Source organism: Piliocolobus tephrosceles, chromosome 21, assembly GCF_002776525.5.
Source record: "Piliocolobus tephrosceles isolate RC106 chromosome 21, ASM277652v3, whole genome shotgun sequence".
NCBI classification, from domain to species: domain Eukaryota; kingdom Metazoa; phylum Chordata; class Mammalia; order Primates; family Cercopithecidae; genus Piliocolobus; species Piliocolobus tephrosceles.
Window position 1 is genome coordinate 18,511,195 of NC_045454.1, and position 22,895 is coordinate 18,534,089.

Consider the following 22,895-nt stretch of genomic DNA (forward strand, 5'->3'; position numbering starts at 1 on the left):
ATTAGCCAGGGTCTGAGGCAGGAGAATCGCTTGAACCCGGGAAGCAGAGGTTGCAGTGAGCCGAGATTGCATCACCGCACTCCAGCCGGGGCAACAGAGCAAGACTGTATCTCAAAACACAAAACAAAACAAAAACAACAACAACAACAAAAACCAGGAAGTCATTGGTCTTTTTTTTATAGAGAGAGAGTCTCACTTTGTCACCCAGACAGGAGTACAGCGGCGAGATCTCGGCTCACTGCAGCCTCTGCCTCCTGGTTACAAGCGATTCTCATGCCTCAGCCTCCCAAGTAGCTGGGATTATAAGCATGCGCCATCACACCAACCTCATTTTTCTATTTTTAGTAGAGACGGGGTTTCACCATGTTAGCCAGGCTGGTCTCGAACTCCTGACTTCAGGTGATCCACCTGCCTCAGCCTCCCAAAGTGCTGGGATTACAGGCATGAGCCACCGTGCCCAGCCTCATTAGTCTTTTCTGTGCACAAATACCTTCCCCAGTGCCCCCAGAAAGTTCACAGAGACACTCTGTCCTCCATTGGTGTCTAGAAGCCATCCCCTCACCAGTATAAGTTTAACTGCCTTTCCCCTTAGAGAAGCAGCGCTAGACACAGTGAATTGTCCCCAACCTCCATCTCCTCTTTGTCCTGAGTTGTGGGAGGCAGCCTCTGGATGGCCTCCGATGGGCCTTGCCTCCTGGTGTTCACAGTCCTGCGTAATCCCCTTCCCTCGAGTGTGAGTCGAACCTAGGGATTCACTTCTAGCAAACAGAAAATGGCAAAAACAAACTGGGCAAGGTGGCACGCGTCTGTAATCTCAGCAACTCAAGAGGCTAAGATGGAAGGATCCCTTGAGCCTGACAGTTTGAGACTAGATGAGCAACATAATAAGACATCATCTGAAAAAGAAAAAAAAACCGAAGGAAGGAAAGGAAGGAAGGAAGGAAGGAAGGAAGGAAGGAAGGAAGGAAGGAAGGAAGGAAGGAAGGAAGGAAGGAGGGAAGGAGGCCAGGCATGGTGGCACACATCTGTAATCCCAGCAAGACTTAATATATACAAAGTCTTAGGAAACCTCTGCCCAGAGAAGGGGGCATCTAAGTGTAACTATGGTTCTTGTGCTTGTGAATAGGGTATCCTGGGGTGGTGATTAAGGGCTCCCGGGTCAGATCAGACTTCACTGTGGTTTTTTCTTTTCTTTTTTTTTTGAGATGGAGTCTCATTCTGTCACCCAGGCTGGAGTGCAGCGGCACAATCTCAGCTCACTGCAACCTCTGCCTGCCCGGTTCAAGCAATTCTCGTGCCTCAGCCTCCCAAGTAGCTGGGATTACGGGCATATGCCACCATGCCAGGCTAATTTTCAGAGCCTCACTTTGTCACCCAGGCTGGAGTGCAGTGGAGCAATCTCAGCTGACTGCAGCCTCCACCTCCTGGGTTCAAGCGATCTTCACACCTCAGCATCCCAAGTAGCTGGGATTACAGGAATGTGCCACCACGCCAGGCTAATTTTTGTATTTATATTTGTATTTTTTAATACTTATTTATTTTTGAGGCAAACACTTGTTCTGTCATCCAGGCTGGAGTGCAATGGCACGATCTCAGCTCACTGCAGCCTCTGCCTCCCGGGTTCAAGCGATTCTTCTGCCTCAGCCTCCCAAGTAGCTGGGACTACAGGCGCCCACCACCACACCCGGCTAATTTTTGTATTTTTAGTAGAGACGGGATTTCATTATGTTGGCCAGGCTGGTCTCAAATTCCTGACCTCGTGATCTGCCCGCCTTGGCCTCCTAAAGTGCTGCGATTACAGGAATGAGCTACCGCGCCTGGCCTAATTTTTATATTTTTAGTAGAGATGGGGTTTCACCATGTTGGCCAGGCTGGTCTCAAACTCACAAGTTCAAGTGATCCACCTGCCTTTACCTCCCAAAGTGCTGGGATTACAGGGATGACCCACTGTGCCTGGCCCATTGCACCATTTTTAAAACAAAGCACCTGACCAGTAAGTACAGAAAAGTGGGCAAAGGCGACTAACAGATAAATTATGGAGAAATCAATGCAAATAGCTCTTAAACACATGAAAAGATGACTAATGTCCTCATCTCAGGAGACATGCGAAGGAGGATACCAGGGCAATACCTCTTTTTGTTTTCTTTTCACTTCTTAGATAGGCAAAGATGTAAACTTTGTTTGTTTTTGTTTGGTTGGTTGGTTGGTTGTTTTGAGACGGAGTCTCGCTCTATTGCGCAGGCTAGAGTGCAGTAGCACAGTCTTGGCTCAGTGCAACCTCTGCCTGCCGGGTTCAAGCGATCCTCCTGCTTCAGCCCTCCTAGTAGCTGGGATTGCAGGCACACGCCACCACATCTGGCTAATTTTTGTGTTTTTAGTAGAGACAGGGTTTCACCATGTTGGCCAGGCTGGTCTCAAACTCCTGACCTCAGGCAATCTGACTGCCTTGGCCTCCCAAAGTGTTGGGATTATAGGCGTAAGCCACTGGCCCGGCCTGTTTGTTTGTTTCGAGACAGAGTCTTGCTCTGTCACTCAGGCCTGGAGTTCAGTGGCATGATTACAGTTCACTGTAGCCTTACCTCCCAGGCTCAGGCGATCCTCCTGCCTCAGTCTCCCAAGTAGCTAGAACCACAGTCACACACCATCATAACCAGCTAATCTTTAAATGTTTTGTAGAGATGGGGGTCTCACTATGTTGCACAGGCTGGTCTTGAACTCCTGGTCTCAAGTGATCCTGCTACCTCCCAAAGCACTAGGATTACAGGCATGAGCTGCCGTGCCTGGCCAATGTAAACATCTGATAACACATCAGATTGGCAAGTGTCAGGGCCTCCTAGTTCAGTTCTTCATAGTTGACGGGAATGACAGTTGGGGTTTTATTGTGATGGAAGGCTTTAGATTTAACTGGGTAGAAACAGGCCTTGCTTAGCAGAAAGAGCTGCAGAGTAGGCACATCAGCCTGCACCACGTGAGGAGGTACCAGGAACAAATGTGACTCCGAGGGAAAGCACGACCAAGACCATAAATAAAACCTCCCTTCCTGTTCAGATCCAAGCACGTGGACAGGCTCTGAGTGACAACCACATTCAGTGGGCTGCCCTGCTAGAGGCTCCCCAGGCCTCGCCACTGGTCCTGAATCATCAGCCTTCCTGACACTGGCTCTGACTTACAGCCAAAACCTCAGCAAGTCCGAGGCAGTAACCAGGGCTCCTTACATTGGGCGAGTCAAATCACACTCCCTGCAGGAAAGGAGCCTAAAAACTAGAATAGCAATAATAAAGAAACAAGGCCAGGTGCAGTGGCTCATGCCTGGAATCCCAGCATTTTGGGAGGCTGAGGCAGGTGGATTGCTTGAACTCATGAGTTCAAGACCAGCCTGGGCAGCATGGCAAAATCCCGTCTCTGCAAAAAATACAAAAATGACCCAGGCGTGGTGGCGTGCCCTGTGTAGTCCCAGCTACTTGAGGGACTGAGGTGGGAGGATCACTTGAGCCCAGGAGATCAAGGCTGCAGTGAGCTGTGATCGTGCCACTGCACTCCAGCCTGGGTAACAGAGCCAGACCCTATCTCAAAAATAAATAAATAAATGAAAAATAAACAATTCCACTTTTTGTAATAATAACAATAATAAAGAAACAAGCTCAAATCCATGGGTATCAGCACACTGGTGACACGTGTCGGCACAAGTATGCATTGGCTTTGTAATCATTATAAATAACACACAATTGCTTTGTCTATTTGTTAAGGTATTTACAACAATCGCAAACATCTGACATTAGATTTGTGAACACTTTAAGCAATGGCCTTTGGAAGGAATGTTGAAATAATTAGGGAAATCTGGTTTGGAGGAAGATTTAGAGGAACAACTGTTTAATGATTTTATCAAAGAACAAAGATTAGGTAGTATTTTTGTCCTTACATAAGCAAGCCCCTGGATGTCAGATAATTGAGCAGCATGAAGAAATGGCTACTTATGGCCAGCGTGGTGGCTCACGTCTGTAATCCCAGCACTTTGGGAGGCCAAGACAGGAGGATCACCTGAGGTCAGGAGTTCGAGACCAGGCTGGCCAACATGGCCAAATTCCCTGTCTACTAAACACACAAAAATTAGCCAGGCGTGATGGCACGTTCCTGTAATTCCAGCTACTCAGGAGGCTGAGGCACAAGAATCGCTTGAGCCTGGGAGGCAGAGATTGCACTGAGCCAAGATCCAGTCACTGCACTCTAGCCTGGACAACAGAGCAAGACTCTGTCTCAAAAATAATAAGAAATAATAAAATTAATTAATTAAAATAAAATAAGGAAGCTCCCTATGTAGTGATATGGAAAGAGCATCAAAATGTATTAAATGGCCAGGTGTGATGGCACACACCTATAATCCCAGCACTTTGGGAGGTTGAAGCAGAAGGATCTCTTGGGCCCAGAAATTCGAGACCAGCCTGGGCAACACGGCAAAACCCCATCTCTACAAAAAATACAGTGCTCAGCTACTCAGGTGGCTGAGGCAGGAAAATTGCTTGAACTGGGGAGGTCAAGGCTGCAGTGAGCTGAGATCACGCCACTGCACTCCAGCCTGAGTGGCAGAGCGAGACCCTGTCTCAAAAAAAAAAAAAAAAAAAAAAGGCAGAGAAGATGGGCTCAGATGAGAGTCTGTCTGTCTGAGCCTCCCGTACCCTCTTCTCACCCTCCTCCCCAACGAACAGGCCACTCAACATTCACGTGCAGGAAAAACAAGAACTGAAGGGTGGTTCCCTAAAGAGATCCAACTCTGACAGCTTGAGGTGGTAACTATGGTAGATGCTGGCATCTGAGATGGAAAAACAAAAACAAAAAAAAGGAGCCAGTCCTACCCTGGCACTTGGGGCAGAGGGGAGGGGAAGCTGGAAGTGGGGTTCTTGGACCCTTCTCTGCCTACAAGTGAGACCAGCCTGTTAGCAAGCCCCCCAGCCCGAGACACAAAGCTCCATTCATGCTCTAATGCAGGCCTGAGATGGCGGGAAAATTGTCTGATAATTTAGAATAGGAAGTGCACCCCTATCATCTACAAACACCAGCTTGTCCCTTGTTTGGGAAAGTCAAGAGACAAGCAAGTCTGACCAAATAGGAAGAGAAAAGTCAGCACCAAGCAATGGAACCCGAAGTCAACAGCTAATTCAGGACCCAATCAAGGTGCAACTACTGTACTTGGTTGTGAAGATCTCTTTGGTCTCTTTTGTGATTATTCATACACTGACTTTTTGAAAAGTCCTGGCCAGTTATCTTGGGGATAGCCCCCATTCTCAATGCATGATGATTTCCCTTTTTGTTCGTTTGTTTGTTTTTGTTTCTGAAACAGGGTCTTGCTCTGTTGCCCAGGCTGGAGTGCAGTGGTGCAATCATAGCTCAGCGTAACCTCGACCTCCTGGGCTCAAGCAATTCTCCCATGTCAGCCTCACAAGTATTAATAGCTGGGACTATAGGTGTGTACCACCACACCTGGCTAGTTTTTTTTTTTTTTTTTTTTTTTTTTAAATAGGGACTCACGGCTGGGTGCGGTGGCTCAAGCCTGTAATCCCAGCACTGTGGGAGGCCGAGATGGGCGGATCACGAGGTCAGGAGATCGAGACCATGCTGGCTCTACTAAAAAATACAAAAACCTAGCCGGGCGAGGTGGCAGGCGCCTGTAGTCCCAGCTACTTGGGAGGCTGAGGCAGGAGAATGGCGTAAACCCGGGAGGCAGATCTTGCAGTGAGCTGAGATCCGGCCACTGCACTCCAGGCTGGGTGACAGAGTGAGACTCCGTCTCAAAAAAAAAAAAAAAAAGAAAAAAGAAATAGGGACTCACTATATGACCCAGGCTGGTCTTGAGCTCCTGGGATCAAATGATCCTCCCGCTTCAACCTCCCAAAGTGCTGGGATTACAAGCATGAGTTACCAGGTCTGGCCTATTTCCTCATTATTAAATTTAGGTTCAAAGTTTAGGTCAGGCCAGGTGAGGTAGCTCACACCTGTAATCCCAGCACTTTGGGAGGCCAAGACAGGTGGATCACCCAAGGTCAGGAGTTTGAGACCAGCCAAACCAACACGGCTAAACCCCATCTCTATTAAAAATACAAAAAATTAGCCAGGCGTGGTGGTGGGCACCTGTAATCTCAGCTACTTAAGAGGCTGAAGCAGGAGAATCCTTTGAACCTGGGAGACAGAGGTTGCAGTGAGCCAAGACCATGCCACTGCACTCCAGCCTAGGCTATAGAGTGGGACTCCATCTCAAAAAAAAAATTAGGCCTAACACTTTTTAAAAATAAGAATTGCATGTAGAACCTGGGCAGCTTGGTGAAACCCCATCTCTCCAAAAAGTACAAAAACTTGCCAGATGGGGTGGTGCACACCTGTAGTTCCAGCTACTAGGGAGGCTGAGGTGGGAGGATCACTTGAGCCTGGGAGGTGGAGGATGCAGTGAGCTGTGATTACAGTACTGCACTCTAGCCTGGGTGTCAGAGAGATACTCTGTCTCAAAAAAAAAATAAATTATGTGGGCAATTTTGTGTCACATCACGAGACATTGACATCACAATGTCCCATTATTGGGGTACTATTTGATCACTTGGTTAAGAAGTTGCTTTCAGCCTGGCAGCGCTGGCGTTGTGACTCACGCCTGTAATCCCAGCACTTTGGGAGGTCGAAATGGGCGGATCACGAGGTCAGGAGATTGAGACCATCCTGGCTAACACGGTGAAACCCTGTCTCCACAAAAATACAAAAAAAATTAGCCAGGCGTGGTGGCAGGTGCCTGTAGTCCCAGCTACTCCGGAAGCTGAGGCAGGAGAATCGCTTGAACCCGGGAGGCAGAGCTTGCAGTAAGCCAAGATTATGCCACTGCACTCCAGCCTGGGCGACAGAGCAAGACTCCATCTCAAAAAAAAGAAGTTGCTTTCCCCCACCCCACTGAATAGGTACATTTTTTCCCCTTTGTAATGAATAAGGCATCTGTTGGGTGATAGTTTTGGACTACTCCCCAACAATCTCTTACCAATCCTTTAGCATCCTTTGATTATCCAAATTATTTAACTTGAGACCCCCTGTGTTTCTTCTAATTTATCTGTAATAAACAGATATTATCTGTAGAAGTAAATTGTTTCGTGCCTGTAAAAGTATGTAGGCTGCATCTGGCTCACAGCAGTCGCTTAATAACAGTATTGATTTTAAAAATCATCCCAGTGCCAGGGCTAAAATCTCTTATCTGCAAACCTACAGTTTCTTCATAAATTAGGCCCCCAACTCTTCAAATAGTGAGACCTGCCTGCACCCACATTAGGCTATTTATACCGTCTCTTCCACTAAGTGTGTATTTCTCTCCACACAGCTTTTATTTTTTATTTATTTATTTATTTTTGATACAGCTCTCAGCTCACCACAACTTCTGACTCCTGGGTTCAAGCAATTCTGCCTCAGCCTCCTGATTAGCCGGGACCACAGGCGCGCAACACATACTTGGCTAATTTTTGTATTTTTAGTAGAGATAGTGCTTCACCATGTTGGCCGGGCTGGTCTCAAACTCCTGACCTCGAGTGACTCACCAACCTCGGCCTCCCAAAGTGCTGGGATTACAGGTGTGAGCCACTGCTCCCGGCCTCCACAAAGACTTTGAAGCAGAAATATCATGCACTTTTGAGTACTGCCCCCAACCCGGGGGGATATTGCAGAACGCTGTGTGGATATCTGAACTGTATTTTAAAATCCAGGCCTGGCTCATGCCTGTAATCCCAGCCACTCAGGAGTCTGAGGCAGGACGATCCCTTGAGCCTTGGAAATCAGAGTTGCAGTGAGTTAAGTTCGACCCACTGCACTCCAGCCTGGGTGACTGAGTGAGAACCTGTCTCAAAAAAAAAAACTAGATAAATAAAAAATAAATAAAATAAGACGGGGCGTGGTGGTTCACGCCTGTAATCCCAGCAATTTGGGAGGTCGAGGCGGGTGGATCACCTGAGGTCAGGAGTTCGAGACCAGCCTGGCCAACATGGCAAAACCCCATCTCTTCTAAAAAATACAAAAATTAGCTGGGCGTGGTGGTGGGCACCTGTAATCACAGCTACTCGGGAGGCTGAGGCAGGAGAATTGCTTGAATCCGAGAGGCGAAGATTGCAGTGAGCCGAGATCGGGCCACTGCACTCCAGCGTGGGCAACAGAGCGAGACTCCGTCTCAAAAAAATAAAATAAAATAAATAAAACCCCCAACATCCGGAATGCAAAACAAACTAGGCCTACGCCTTTCACATAAGGAACTGCGTGTGGATCTATGCTAAAAACTCTACCAATAATACAGTAATTTTACAACTCACGGCAGAAAATGCTTTCAAAGGCGGTTGGTACAAATAATATAATAGTAGTCAAATTAGCGTTGGCTCTGAGCCCAGCACTGTGCTCCGCGCTGCACACGCAGAGTCTCACGCCGTCCTCACGATGGCGCTGTGGGGCCTGGCTGAGGTTTCTAGGGGAAGGGGCCTTGGGGAATCCAGGCTCTCTGGCTGTGTGACCCCTCCAAGCTAGCGACTTGGACTACGTGCAATAGACCAGGTATCTCTGGACTTCAGTTTCTCAGGAGAGGCGTCCATAAGGAGGTCATGCATGTAAACCATGTAGCACAGTGGCAGATAGGAGCCAATGGGTCTGGAGAACGATTTACCAGCGTGGGCAAGGCCTGGCTTCCAGAAAACTAGCTCTGGGGTGTCTGAGATCAGTCACCTTGAGGTCCCTGCTGCAATCTAGGGCCATCAGAAGGGACTGCAAAGACCCAAGGGCAGAGGTAAAGGGAGAAAATGGGTGGTGGCCCTAGCCGGATTAATTCAGTGGTCTATAGCTGGGGGGATGGGGAGGACGGAGGAGTCCTAAGGTGGGAGCGTACAGGTTTGTCATTGCCACAGAGAGTGTGTGTGGTGAAGGGATTTAATTTAAGATCAGGCCCGGGCTGTGAGAATCTAGCCCTGGGAAGCAACGTAAATACAAGAAAATCCCTGTGACCAGGGACTTTGATCCAAGTGTTTCGAATCAGGCCCTCGGTCGGGATCACAGCTAAGCGGTTTACCAACCGTGGACCTGGGCAGGATCCCATACATGTGAGGGGTGGAGACGGCCGCAAGCAGGAGGCCAGAACCAGAAGGAAACGGAATTTGAATGGGGGTGGGGAGTTAGGACCAGTCCCCCCGCGGCAACTGGGCCTCCCGCTCGCCGCACGCAGCCCTCCCAGCTCCCCGGCCCGCCCTCGCTCCCGCCCGGCCCAGCGGCCGGAGGAGTGGCGGCCTCCCGCTCCCGCCCGCGGGATCTCAGAGTCACCGCCCCCGGCGCCGGGCTGCAGCCGCCACGCCTCGGGAGAGGACCGACTGCCTAGACCGCCGGTCCCGGGGCTCCCTAGGCCACGCCGATCACGGGGAGGCCCCAGACTGCCTCCCAGAGCAAAGTGGGGAAAGGAGCTTAGCCCGCCGCTGCCGCCTCCGAGCAGCCCGCCAGGTGAGTGCCGGGACAGGTAGGGGACCCAGGTCAGGACCCAAGCGTCGGTCCCGTTCTCTCCCACAGCTGGGGCGTCCCGGGAAGGATTCCCGCGCCAGGCCCTATCCCGAGGGGCGGGTCCCTGAGAGTCCCATAACCCGCAGCGTCCTTTCCCCGGGCCCTCCCTCGGCCCGAGGCTCCTTTAAACCCAAAGTTATACAAATGCACGTTAGAAAGTCTTAAATCTGGAAGGGCTTTGCTTTGAACGTGGGTGTTCGAACGCCCAGGCCTCTCCACCCCTGGCGCGCGTCCGCGGAGGCTACCATCTAAAACCCCTGCCAAACACTGCAAACCAACACGTGGGCGCAACAGCCCGGGGAAGGCCTGGCCGCTTTTTACCGTTGCTTGATTTTCTGTCTTCTGGCCGTCAGTCCCTTCGCAGAATCTGTGAATCAGAAGCCTCGGAGGGCGGTTTCTTGATTTAGCTACTTGGGCACATTATGTGTTTCGCTAAGGCCCCAACTCTCAATTTAAATTTTGTTCTGCCAAGTTACTTTTGCAATGTTCAGCGGTATGTTCTAAAGCTCTGTATACTGTCTCTTCGACTTTAGACAGCGTCTATTTACTCCATATTTTGAAAGACAAATATTATGGGAGTCTAGTAAAAATAAATAATACTTCTTTAAAAATGTTCCAGTAATACACGACACTCAGACACGTAGGACAGGACAGAGCTTTGCATGGAAAACAACCCGCCTTTAAACAACAACCTCTCCCTCACCACCGCCCCCAACCCCTGTCGGCCAAATACATTTTTTTGTAACTACATTACTTTTCAAAAATGGCAAAAAGTAACTCGTGATCGCTGGTGCCTCGTTTTTAACTTTTTCCACCTTTTATTCCTTTAGTATCTATTTCCAAATCTTTAAAGCAGATTTTTGGATTGTTATTTTTTATTTCATCAACTTTTAGAGGACGCGTCCATGGATCCCTTGCTAAAAATAGCAGACAACTTTAATCATCTCCATGGTTTTCCTCCTCCCTATATAATCACCTCCCTGTATAGTCAGGACATTACTTTTGGCTTCTCTATTGGCCACTTTTCTAACATAAAATAATTTTTTTAACTTGAATTTATTGTACCATTATCTGTTGACTCTCTTTTTGTAAGGAACTTCTTTTTAAAAAATACATTTTTAGGCCGGGCACCCGCGCGGTGGCTCACGCCTGTAATCCCAGCACTTTCGGAGGCCGAGGCTGGCAGATCACCTGAGGTCAGGAGTTAAAGACTAGCCTGGCCAAGATGAAACCCCATCTCTACTAAAAGTTCAAAAATTAACCTGGCATGGTGGTGGGCGCCTGTAATCCCAGCTACTCAGGAGCCTGAGGAAGGAGAATCGCTTGAACCCTGGAGGTGGAGGTTGCAGTGAGCCTAGATTGCGCCACTGCACTCCAGCCTGGGTGACAAGAGCGAGACTATCTCAAAAAATATACACACACACACACACACACACACACACACACACACGTATATATGTATTTGAGACCCCATCTCAGTCAAATCAAATCAAATTAAAACTGTGTTGCCCAGGCTGGAGTGCAGTGTTTTAATCATGGCTCACTGCAGCCTCGACCTCCTGGGCTCAAGAGATCCTCCTACCTCAGCCTCCTGAGTAACTGGGGCTACAGGTACATGCCCCCAAACCCCACTACTTTGTGTATTTTTTGTGGATACGGTTTTGCCATGTTACCCAGGCTGGTCTCGAGCTCCTGGGCTCAAGCCATCCACTCATCTTGGCCATCAAAAGTCCTGGGATTACACGTGTGAGTCACCAGAGCCCAGACAAAAAGATAAATTTTTAAAATAACATTTTTGTATTTATGTAAATATTAATGTCTTCGATTCCAATCAAGTTCTACATATGGCTTACAAATCAAATAGAAAAGCTTGCCTTAATTTTTTTCTATAATAAAAGTAATAGAATCTCTTTTAGAAAAATGGAAAACGAAGTGTGTTTTAGATTAAAAGAGATGAAACCTGCCACCCCAATGGTGTTCGAGCCCCCATGGGGATCTTGTTAGGAGGAAGCAGCCACAGAAGACCTGCTAGAGACAGTAGGGGAAATTGTTCACGGAGTGGGTATTGACGGCAGAATGGATTTTTGAGCATCTTACTCTGTCGCCCAGGCTGGAGTGCAGTGGCACAATCTCGGCTCACTACAACCTCCACCTCCTGGGTTCAAGCGATTCTCCTGCCTCAGCCTCCTGAGTAGCTGGGATTACCAGCATGTGCCACCAAGCCCGGCTAATTTTTTTTGTAATTTTAGTAGAGATGGGGTTTCACCATGTTGGTCAGCCTGGTCTCGAACTCCTGACCTCGTGATCCACCGGCCTTGGCCTCCCAAAGTGCTGGAATTACAAGCGTGAGCCACCACGCCCAGCCAGGTTGCCCTTAATCTTAAGAGATTCATTAGGAAGTATTGAGGAGTAGTAGTTCATCAAGGCCGCCAGGTGCAGTGACTTACGCCTGTAATCCCAGCACTTTGGGAGGCCGAGGAGTTCGAGACCAGCCTGGCCAACAGAGTGAAACCTTGCCTCTACAAAAATAAAAATTTAGCAGGGCATGATGGCGGGTACCTGCAATCCCAGCTACTCCAGAGGCTAAGGCGGGAGAATCGCTTGAACCCGGGAGGTGGAGGTTGCAGTGAGCTGAGATCACACCATTACACACCAGCCTGGGTGACGAGTGAAACTCTGTCCAAAAAAAAAGAGAGGCAAAATGTGGAGCGTATAGCAATGTTCATTTGATTACTCTTTCAACTTCTCTATATAATGAAATTTCTTTTTTTTTTTTTTTTTAGACGGAGTCTCGTTCTGTCGCCCAGGCTGGAGTGCAGTGGCCGGATCTCAGCTCACTGCAAGCTCCCCCTCCCAGGTTTACGCCATTCTCGTGCCTCAGCCTCCCAAGTAGCTGGGACTACAGGCACCCACCACCGTGCCCGGCTAGTTTTTTTTTGTATTTTTTTATTTGGTTTTTTTTTTTTTTTTTTGAGACGGAGTCTTGCTCTGTCGCCCAGGCTGGAGTGCAGTGCCTGGATCTCAGCTCACTGCAACCTCCGCCTCCCGGGTTCACGCCATTCTCCTGCCTCAGCCTCCCGAGTAGCTGGGACCACAGGCGCCGGCCACCTCGCCCGGCTAATTTTTTGTATTTTTAGTAGAGACGGGGTTTCACCATGTTAGCCAGGATGGTCTCGATCTCCTGACCTCGTGATCCGCCCGTCTTGGCCTCCCAAAGTGCTGGGATTACAGGCTTGAGCCACCGTGCCCGGCCGTATTTTTTTAGTAGAGACGGGGTTTCACAGTGTTAGCCAGGATGGTCTTGATCTCCTGACCTCATGATCCACCTGTCTCAGCCTCCCAAAGTGCTGAGATTACAGGCTTGAGCCACCGCGCCTGACTATAATGAAATTTCATAGTAAAAATTGGGAGAAAATAAAGTAGGATTTTGAAACAAAGGAAGAGACAGAAGACATGTATACAGTAGCACAGACTATGCAGTCCTGTATACCCCCCAGCAGGTTTTTTTTTTTCCTTTGAAATGGGGTCTCACTCTGTCACCCAGGCTGCAGTGCAGTGGCACAATCACAGCTCACTGCAGCCTTGACCTCCTGGGTTCAAGCAATTCTCCTGCCTCAGCCTCCTGAGTAACTGGGATTACAGGTGTGCGCCACAACACCCAACAAATTTTTGTATTTTTAGTAGAGATGGGGTTTCACTATGTTGGCCAGGCTGGTCTCGAACTCCTGACCTCAGGTGATCCACCTGCCTTGGCCTCCCAAAGTGCTGGGGATAACAAGAGTGAGTGAGCCACTGTGCCTGGCTCAGTTTTTTTTGTTTTTTTGTTTTTTTTCCTTTTTTTCTATTATTCTTTTCCCTTGGTCCCACCTTAGAAAACCTACCATTCTCTTACTACCCAGTGGGGATCTGAGTCTGTTTTGTAGAATGGAGGCTGCCCCATTCCGGAATCTTGAATAAAAACCCATTAGATCTATAACTAAATTTGTTGTAATTTTGTCTTTTGACGTGGCTCTGTTGCTTCTTTGCTGGGCGACCTTGGGCATGTTGCTTTCATCCTCCAAGCCTCAGTTTCCCCATGTGCCTACTTCATGGGGTGGTTTGAGGCTTCTGTGAGATTTTGTAAAGCAATTCCCACATGCCTAAAGCAAAATAAGTGCTCAGTTAACAGTAGCTGTTAGTATTTTGCGAAGGTATTTCCTTAACTATTATAGCCTGTTCACCTATGACTGACACTGTTAACTGCTGCAGCTGGGCCCTTTCTTTCTCTTTTCTTCTTTTTGTTTTTTAATTGAGACAGGGTTTCATTCTCACCCAGACTGGAGTGCAGTGGCACAGTCTCGGCTCACTGCAACCTCAACTTCCTGGGCTCAAGTGATCCTCCCACTTCAGCCTCCCGAGTAGCTGGGACCACAGGCACACACCACCATGTCTGGCTAATTGTTAAATTTTGTTTGTAGAGACAGGAGTTTCACTATGTTACCCAGGCTGGTCTCAAACCCTTGGGCTCAAACCATCCTCCTGCCTTGGCTTCCCAAAGTGCTGGGATTACAGGCGTGAGCCACCGCACCCAGTCACCACTCATTTTTCTAGGGATAGATTTGGAACTTTGTATTTTGTTTTTCCTTCTGCAAATTTATCGAACGATCGTGCCAGAGGTTCAGTTTTTGTCCTGCTGTGTTTCGCCTTGTTTTTTCCTAAGCACGTCTGTCCTTATCCCACATTCTTCTAGTCTCTGATGGGAGCATATGGAGGTGCCCACGTGAACTCCTCCAATCCCATAGCTGGGCGTTTGCTGCTAATCATAGTAACTCTTCACAGTGGCAGCAAACATTTGTCGAGGGCCAGGCCCTGATCTCATGAAATTTCCCTACAACCGTGAGAGGCAGGGATTATTAGAGGTCCATCATCTCTGATCCAAAACTCATGGGCCAGATGCATTTGGGAATCTAGGCTTTGATTTTTTTTTAATTTTTTTTTTTGGAGACAGACTCTCCTTTGTCACCCAGGCTGGAGTGAAGTAGTGCAATCTCGGCTGACTGCCACCTCCACCTCCTGGATTCAAGCCATTCTCCTGCCTCAGCCTCCCAAGTAGCTGTGATTATAGGCACGCACCACCACGCCCAGCTAATTTTTATATTTTAGTAGAGACAGGGTTTCACTATGTTGACCAGGCTGGTCTGGAACTCCTGACCAAGTGATCTGCCTGCCTCAGCCTCCCAAAGTGCTGGGATTATAAGCGTGAGCCACCATGCCCAGCCTAGACTTTGAATAGTAAGCAAGTCGTACGGAGCCTATTTGGTATGTTACATAAGTCCCCTAGTAGGGCTGAGGAGCATTTGTGTAATCAAACGCTAATAGGCCTTCAGTGAAATGCATGTTCATTCTCAGGGGAGTAACTAAAGACTACAAAACCTCATGACAGCTTGAGTCAGCTCCTGCCACCAAATGGGTCTGGGAAAAACGTTTGGTTTTCTAAGCTTTTGAACATGTAGATTGTGGATGACAGATGTGGACCTGCATATTTCCCATCTTGCAGAGGGGACATTCTCACACACAAAGAAAGGACCAGGTGTGGTGGCTCATGCCTATAATCCCAGCACTTTGGGAGGCTGAGGTGGGCAGATCATTTGAGGTCAGGAGTTCAAGACCAGCCTGGCCAACATGGTGAAACCCCATCGCTACTAAAAATATAAAAATTAGCCAGGCGTGGTGGTATGTGCCTGTGGTCCCAGCTCCAGAGGAGGCTGAGGCAGGAGGATCGATTTAGTCCAGGAGTTGGAGGCTGCAGTGAGCTATGATTGCACCCATGTACTCCAGCCTGGGCAACACAGTGAGACCCTATCCCAAAAAAATTTTTCTTTTTTTTTTGCTTTTGATAATCATTCATGTTCCGGGTACTTGTGGCTTATTCCTTATTTTGTATTTGTATTATTTATAATACTCGTATTTGTAATATTTGTATTATTGTGCTATATAGTAGTCCATCTTATCTTATTAATGACTTATTTGTATGTGCTACAATGGAAGGGCATCTGGGACTTTTCCAGTCTGAAGCTGTTAGGAACAAGACAGCCATGAATATTCCTGTATGTGTTTTCTGGCTCTGGGGTGGAGTTGCTGGGCCGTGGGGCAGGCACATTTTCATTTTTACTTCAAATGTCCAATGGGCCAGGCACAGTGGCTCATGCCTGTAATCCCAGCACTTCGGGAGGCCAAGGCAGGTGGATCACTTGAGCTCAGGAGTTTGAGACCAGCCTGGCCAATATGGTGAAACCCTGTCTCTACTAAAAATACAAAAATTAGCCGGGCATGGTGGCAGGCGCCTATAATCCCAGCTACTTGGGAGTCTGAGGCACAAGAATCACTTGAACCTAGAAGGCAGAGGTTGCAGTGAGTTGAGATCGTGCCACTGCGCTCCAGCCTGGGCGATAGAGTGAGACTCAGTCTCAAAAAAAAAAAACGTCCAGCGGTTTCCAAAGTGATTCCAAATGGATTCCACCAGGAATGTATGGGAGTTCTCTTTGATAGTATTTTTAGTGAATTGCAGTAACATTGCACTGTTTCGTTTGCTCCTTTTCTTTTCTTTCTTTTTTTTTTTTTTTTTGGAGATGGTGTCTCACTCTGTCACCCAGGCTGGAGTGCACTGGCGGGATCTCGGCTCACTGTAGCCTCGACTTCTGGGCTCAAGCAATCCTCCCACCTCAGCCTCTCAAATAACTGGGACTACACACACGTGCGCCATGCCCTGCTAATTTTTTTGTAGAGATGGGGGGGGTCTCGCTATGTTGCCCAGGCTGGTCTTGAACTCCCAGACTCAAGGGATCATCCCGCCTCAGCACTAAATCCCAAAGTGCTGGGATTACAGGCGTGAGCCGTCGCACCCAGCTGTACATTTTCTTTTACATTGTTAAGGGGGAAACATCTACATTCTGTTCTGTTTCCATATTTAAGCCCTACATACTTTAACTGCAAAGTTTGCCGTGTTTTTTTAAGTGAGCTTTTTTGAGGTGTAATTTGCACACCGAAAAATTCAGCCCTGTTAAAGTGGACAACTTCGTGGTTTTTAGTGATTTTACCGAGTTGTGCAACCATCACCACTGTGACAAAGCATTTTCATCACCCCCAAAATATCCCTTGTGCCTATTTGTAGTCACTCTGTTCCCAGCCTAGCCCAGGGCAACTACTAATCTACTTTATGATCAAATAGATTTGTCTTTTCTGGTCATTTCATAGAAGCACATTATATAATATGTGGCCTTTTGCATCTGGCCTCTTTCATGTAGCATGTTGCTTTGGGGTTTATTCATACTATAGCGTGTTTATTCCTTTTTATTGCTGAACAATATTCTATTTTGTGGATATGGCACATTTATCCATTCATCAGCTGATAGACATTTGAAGTGTTTCCAAATGTATAATGCTGCTATGAACATTAGCATACGAGAGTTTGCATGGAGGTAGGAGGTATGTTTTCATTTCTCTTGGGTAATCTAGTTGTAGAATTGCTGGGTCTGGTCTCATGTAAGTTTATGTTTAACTTTTTTTTTTTAATTTTAATTTTAATTTTATTTATTTATTTATTTTTTAGAGACAGGGTCTTATTCTGTCTCCCAAGCTGGAGTGTGGTGGCACATTTGTAGCTCACTGCAGCCTGGAACTCCTGGACTCAGGCGATCCTCCTACCTTGACCTCCCAAAGTGCTGAGATTACAGACATGAGCCACTGCACCCAGTCATGTTCAACTTTTTCTTTTTTTTTTTTTGGAGAGAGAGTCTTGCTCTGTTGCCCAGGTTAGAGTGCAGTGGTGCGGTCTTGGCTCACTGCAACCTCCACCTCCCGGGTTCAAGTGATTCTCCTGCCTCAGCCTCCCGAGTATCTGGGATTACAGGCGCTCACCACCATGCCCAGCTAATTTTTGTGTTTTTAGTAGAGACAGGATTTTACCATATTGGCCAGGCTGGTCTTGAACTCCTGACCTCAGGTGATCCACTTGCCTCAGCCTCTCAAAGTGCTGGGATTATAGGCGTAAGCCACTGTGCCCAGCCTTTTGTCCATTTTTTAACTGGTTTATCTCATTGAATTTTGTGAGTGCTTTATATATTCTGTACACAAGCGCTTTATCAGATCTATAATGTGCAAGTACAAAAGTTTTAACTTATGATAATGTCTAATTTATCCATTTTTTCTTTTATGAATCATAGTTTTTGGTGTTGGATCTAAAAAATCTCTGCTTAACACAAGATCATGAGATTTTCTCCTGTTTTCTTCTCAAAGTTTTATAGTTTTAACTCTTAAATTTAGATGTATGATTAATTTTGAGTTGATTCTGGTATGAGGTAATGGTCTAAATTCATCTTTTTGCGAATAGATTTCCAGTTGTCCCAGCACCATTTCGTTGAAAAGAGTCCTTTTCCCAAGAAAACCCATAAGTAAATCCAATGTAAAGAGAATGCCCCTAGCCTCCAGATCAAAAGGATTCCTTTTTTGTGAACTTTATCAAATAGCTGTAACACAGATACAGTTTTATGTTTTTCCTAGAGTTTCTCATAGCTTTAATTTTTCCCTTTTGAAAGAAGTGTTTTTCTGTTAGTAACTCATCCAATCCTTTTCTTTGAATTTCTTTTTCTTCTTGTAGACATTCTTCCTTTTATAGTATCCTGTTCTTACTCTGCTTAGAACATCTTTGCAAATCTAAGTGTTCCCAGGACTAGCTACATAATTTGCATGGCCGATTGCAAAATGAAAATGCAAGGCCACTTGTTCAGAAATAATTAAGAATGTTGAGGCCAGGCTCAGTGGCTGAGGCCTGTAATCCTAGCACTTTGGGAAGCTGAGGTGGGAGAATCATTTGAGGCCAGGAGTTGGAGACCAACCTGGGCAACATAGTGAGACCCCGTCTCCACACACACATACACACAAAATTTTAATTTAAAAAAATGTTGGCCAGGTGTGGTGGCTCACACCTGTAATCCCAGCACTTTGAGAAGCTGAGGTGGGTGGATCACCTGAGGTCAGGAGTTCGAGACCAGCCTGACCAACATGGTGAAACCCCATCTCAACTAAAAATACAAAAATTAGCCAGGCGTGGTAGCGCGCTCCTGTAGTCCCAGCTACTCGGAAGGCTGAGACAGGAGAATCGCTTGAACCCAGAAGTGGAGGTTGCAGTGAGCCAAGATCATGCCATTGCACTCCTGCCTGGGTGACAGAGTAAGATTCCATCTCAAAAAATAAATAAATAAATAAAAAGAATGTTGAGGCTGGGAGCCACAGTTCATGCCTGTAATTCCAGCACTTTGAGAGGCTGAGGTGGGCAGATTGCCTGAGGTCAGGAGTTCAAGACCAGCCTGGCCAACATGGTGAAATCCCGTCTACTAAAAATACAAAAATTGGCCAGGAATGGTGGCTCACGCCTGTAATCCAAGCACTTTGGGAGGCCAAGGCAGGTGGATCACCTGAGGTCAGGAATTTGAAACCAGCCTGGTCAACATGGCAAAACCTCATCTCCACTAAAAACACAAAAATTAGCCTGGCTTGGTGGTTCATGCCTATAATCCCAGCTACTCAGGAGGCTGAGGCTGGAGAATCGCTTGAACACAGGAGGTGGAGGTTGCAGTGAGCCGAGATCACGCCATTGCACTCCAGCCTGGGCAACAAGAGCGAAACTCCATCTCAAAAAAAAAATAAATAAATACAAATACAAATACAAAAATTAGCCAGGTGTGGTGGTGGGCGCCTGTAGTCCCAGCTACTCAGGAGGCTGAGGCAGGAGAATCACTTTAACGCGGGAGGCGGAGGTTGCAGTGAGCTGAGATTGTGCCACTGCACTCCAGCCTGGGAGACAGAGCAAGACTCCATCTCAAAAAACAAAAAAAGAAAAGAAAAAGAATGTCGAGATGGCCACAGTGGAGCACTGAACAGAGGGTGGGCCACATGTGAATGTACAGGTTGCATGCCCATCCATGTTCTTTTGGTCCTGTGAATTGTCTCTGTCTCCTCTGGGGTCATTTCACTTTCCTTCTGCTTGTTTACTTTAATGTTTCTCTTTCAGGCTGCTCGTTCTCTTAAACATCTGATGGTCCTTGCTATCCCGTCACTTTTTCAAACAAGAGGCTGGATGACTGACTGTGGTTTTTTGTTTGCTTGTTTTTAAGTCAGTGGTATGAGATTTGGGGCTGTTACAAATACACTCCTTTCCCACTGGCCTCTTGGTCAAGTTGAATGGATGACTGTGAACTCTGTGTTCTGTAGGCAGCACTTGTTCATGTTAGCAGGGAGGAAAACAGTCTTTGTGCTCGGAGCTCACTCCTGAATGCCAGATGGGAAGGGCTTTACTCAGTAACACCAGCAGCTTCCCAGGGGCTGCATGCAATTTTTTTTTTCTTTTCCTTTTTTCTTTGAAATGGGTTCTCACTCTGTCCCCCAGGCTGGAGCACAGTGTGTAGTGATCACAGATCACTACAGCCTCTACCTCCTGAGTTCAAGTGATCCTCCCACCTCAGCTTCCCGAGTAGCTGGGACTACAGGTGCTTGCAACCATGTCTGGTTAATTTTATATTTTGTAGAGATGGAGGTCTTGCTGTGTTGCCCAGGCTGGTGTGGAACTCCTGGCCTCAAGCAATCCCCCTGCCTCATTCTCCCAAAATGTTGGGATTACAGGCATGAGCCACCGTCCCCGGCCAAAAGAGTTAAACATTAATAAGGGACAGGAGGCTGAGGCAGAAGAATCGCTTGAACCCAGGAGGCAGACGTTGCAGTGGCCGAGATCATGCTGCTGCACTTCAGCCTGGGTGACAGAGTGAGACTCCGTCTCAAACAAACAAACAAACAAAATTAATGACGGAGAATTGGGTAGAGGAAAGTATCCTGAAGGAATGAAAAGGAAACCATTCTGTGTAAACTTTTTAAAAGATTGATAGTACCAATACCAGGTGCTGGCAACTGCAATGCATACAGAATTTTTGGGAATGCAGATGGCACAGTCATGCTGGAACTGTGGGCATTTTCTTGTAACGTTAAATATACACCTGCCATGTGATCCAAAAATTCTACTCCTAAGTATCTACTCAAGAGCAATGAAAACGGCTGGGCGCGATGACTCACGCCTGTAATCCCAGCACTTTGGGAGGCCAAGGCAGGCATATCACTTAAGGTCAGGTGTTCAAGACCAGCCTGGCCAACATGGTGAAACCCCGTTTCCTACTAAAAATACAAAAACTAGCCAGGTGTGGTGGCGCACACCTGTAATCCCAGCTACTTGGGAGGCTGAGGCAAGAGAATCGCTTGAACCCGGGAGGCAGAGGTTGCAGTGAGCCAAGATCGTGAGACTGCACTCCAGCCTGGCCTGGGCAACAGAGTGAGAGTCTGTCTCAAAAAAAAAAAATAAATAAGGCTAGGCGTGGTGCCTCACGCTCGTAATCCTAGAACTTTGGGAGGCTGAAGTGGGCGGATTGCCTGAGCTCAGGAGTTTGAGACCAGCCTGGACAACATGGTGAAACCCCATCTCTACTAAAATACAAAAAATTGGCCATGCATGGCGGCATGTGCCTGTAATCCCAGCTACTTGGGAGGCTGAGGCAGGAGAACTGGCTTGAACTCAGGAGGCAGATGTTGCAGTGAGCCGAGATTACACCACTGCACTCCAGCCTGGGTGACAGAGCACGACTCTGTCTCCAAAAAAAAAGCAATGAAAACGTATGTCCACACAAACACGTCAAACACTTGTACATGAATATTCATAGCAGCTTTATTCATAATACCCCTAAGCTGGAAACAACCCAGATGTCCATCATACTGAGTGGATAAACAGGTTGTGGATTATGTATTCAGTGGACCATTACTCAGCAACAAAAAGGAATAGACTACTGGTTGATACACAACAAGTGGATGGGCCAGGCGCGGTGGCTCATGCCTGTAATCCCAGCAATTTGGGAAACCAAGCTGGGAAGATTGCTGAGCCCAGGAGTTCAAGGTTAGCCTGGGCAACATAGCAAGACCCTGTCTCAAAAAAATAATTAAAAATTAGCCAGGCATGGTGGGGTGCATCTGTGGTCCCAGCTACTCTGGAGGCTGAGATGGGAGGATTGCTTGAGCCTGGGAGGTCATGGCAGCAGTGAGCTATGATGGCGCCACTGCCCTCTAGCCTGGGCAACAGAGTGAGACCCTGCCTCAAAAAAATACATATATAGGCCGGGCGCGGTGGCTCAAGCCTGTAATCCCAGCGCTTTGGGAGGCCGAGGCGGGTGGATCACAAGGTCAGGAGATCGAGACCATCCTGGCTAACACGGTGAAACCCCGTCTCTACTAAAAAATACAAAAAACTAGCCGGGCGAGGTGGCGGGCGCCTGTAGTCCCAGCTACTCGGGAGGCTGAGGCAGGAGAATGGCGTGAACCCAGGAGGCGGAGCTTGCAGTGAGCTGAGATCTGGCCAGTGCACTCCAGCTTGGGCGACAGAGTGAGACTCCGTCTCAAAAAAAAAAAAAAATACATATATATACTAATGAATCAGATTATGTTATGTTACATTATGTTAAAGGAGAGGACAAACAACCCTAAGCCATGCCTACAACTCAAGGAATATTACAGGCGTGAGCCACTGCACCTGGCCCAGATGCCTTCTTCACAAGGAGACATATACTGTGTGTATCAGGATCCAACCAGGAGACAAACCACACAGTAATTTGAACAGCGATTGTTTAATATACAGAATTGTTAACTATAATAGGGGATTAGAGTAAGAGGAACTGGTTACCAAGAAATAAAGAGAATACTAACAAATGTAGAAATAGACCGGGCATAGTGGCTCACAGCGGTAATCCCAGCACTTTGGGAGGCCGAGGCAGGTGGATCATGAGGTCAACAGATCGAGACCATCCCGGCCAAAATGGTGAAACCCCGTCTCTACTGAAAATACAAAAAAATTGGCTGGGCGTGGTGGTGGGCGCCTGTAGTTCCAGCTACTCGGGAGGCTGAGGCAGGAGAATCGCTTGAACCCAGGAGGCAGAGGTTGCGGTGAGCCGAGATCGTGCCCCTGCAGTCTAGCCTGGGTGACGAAGAGAGTCTCCATCTCAAAAAAAAAAGAAAAAATAAATAGCAGATACAAGGAGCAGCCACTCTTCCTAAGTCTAAGAGAACCCGAGAAAGATGAGAGCCCCAGGCTGTGACCCCGACCTTGCTGGAGTAGTTTTACCATGGCTCACCGAAGGACAAAGGCATCCCTGTGGTGCGGCACCAGTAGAATGCGGCAGAAGTCCATCCAGTAAGATGATGGGGAAAGCAGCTGACAGGGAAGTGTCTCAGCTGAGGTGGGTGCTGCTGACTGCCATATTTCAGGAGCCATGTGCCAGAGAAACTTCCTG

At 47.5% G+C, this 22,895-nt stretch overlaps 1 protein-coding gene across 2 annotated transcripts in view; it reads left to right on the forward strand.

Moving 5' to 3' along the window:
* The first annotated feature begins 9,012 nt into the window (after positions 1–9,012).
* FBXO17 (F-box protein 17) overlaps positions 9,013–22,895 on the forward strand; it is a 34,176-nt gene continuing 20,293 nt past the window's right edge. Inside the window, exon 1 of one of the 2 annotated variants that reach the window (XM_023229313.2) lies at positions 9,013–9,483. The gene's annotated coding sequence lies outside the window, so the exon portion shown is untranslated. The remainder of the gene's footprint in view (positions 9,484–22,895) is intronic. The other variant, XM_023229312.2, reaches the window with a different exon arrangement.